Raw genomic sequence first — 1199 nt, 5'->3', positions numbered from 1 at the left:
AAACAATCACCATAAAGAAAGAATATTTGGAAACTTATCTTGGGGTTCATTTCACCTAATATCAACTTTTTCTATGTCTCCAACAGAAAGAATGGCATTGCCCCACTTGATAGGAAATGAAAATACTTGGAAAACATTATATTAAGTGAAGTATGCCAGGCCCCCAAAAAACATAGGCTCCATGGTTTTCCTTATTTGTAATAACTAGTATATTTGTGAGACAAGCAGAAAATGTCATCACTGTTCTTCCTATTAAGGATCGATTTTGCTCTTCGGGGTCTTTAATTGTTCCATATGAATTTTTGGATGGCCTCTCCTATTTCCTTGAAGAATGAGGTTGGAATATTCATAGGTATCACATTGAAATTTTGTGTAGCCTTGGGAAGTATTGCCATTTTCACCATATTTATCCTTTCAATCCAGGGACATGGGAGTTTTTTGCACTTTCTAAGTTCTATTTTGATTTCCTTTATCAGGTTTTTAATGTTTTGATTAAGTGTATTCCTAGGTATTTTATTTTCTGTGGGGCTATTAAGAATGGAATTGCTTCCTGATTTCAGCCACGCTATTCTCATGGTTGGCATACAGAAAAACCATGGATTTTTTTTTACATCAGATGGGTAATGTGCCCTCGTTGTAACAAGGTTTAGAGGGAGGCACATTTCACCCAAGCACATGAGAATCCAATCATCACACTTATGAACCGGAAAAGGATCAAGCCATGGGTTTTTGAGGGTTAATTTTACACCATGCCACTTTTTCAAAGTTTTGAATCAGCTGGAGTAATTTGGGAGTGGAGTCTGTACGATTCTTTAAAAACAGATCATGTCATCTGCAAAGAGGAGAGTTTTATTCATCTTTCCCTATTTCGATTCCCATTATGTTTGCATTTTTTCTTATTGCTGTAGCTAGGCATTCTAATACGAAATTGAAGAGAAGTGGACAGAGGGGACATCCTTGTCTCATTCCTGAGTTAAGAGGAAATGGCTTAATTTTTCACCATTAAGTATAATGCTGGCTATAGGTTTATCATATACAGCCTTTCTTGAGGAATGTTCCCTGGATTCCTAATTTTTCCAGAACCTTCATCATAAAGGGGTGTTGGGTCTTGTCAAATGCTTTTTCTGCATCTATTGAGATAACCATGTGGTTCTTATCCTTGCTCTTGTTGATGCGATGAATTATATCAGTTGATTTGC

General features: G+C 36.5%; 1 non-coding gene across 1 annotated transcript; it reads right to left on the bottom strand.

Annotated features, from left to right (window-relative positions):
- Positions 1 to 610: 610 nt before the first annotated feature.
- Positions 611 to 715, bottom strand: LOC138815598 (small nucleolar RNA U13). Its single transcript, XR_011368401.1, has one exon. It is a non-coding gene; the product is annotated as a small nucleolar RNA U13 (small nucleolar RNA).
- Positions 716 to 1199: the final 484 nt, after the last annotated feature.

Source organism: Dipodomys merriami, unplaced genomic scaffold, assembly GCF_024711535.1.
Source record: "Dipodomys merriami isolate MVZ:Mamm:240054 unplaced genomic scaffold, mDipMer1.0.p SCAF_653, whole genome shotgun sequence".
Lineage (NCBI taxonomy): Eukaryota > Metazoa > Chordata > Mammalia > Rodentia > Heteromyidae > Dipodomys > Dipodomys merriami.
The sequence above is the reverse complement of the archived record's forward strand: the minus strand, read 5'-3'. Positions and strand labels throughout refer to the sequence as shown.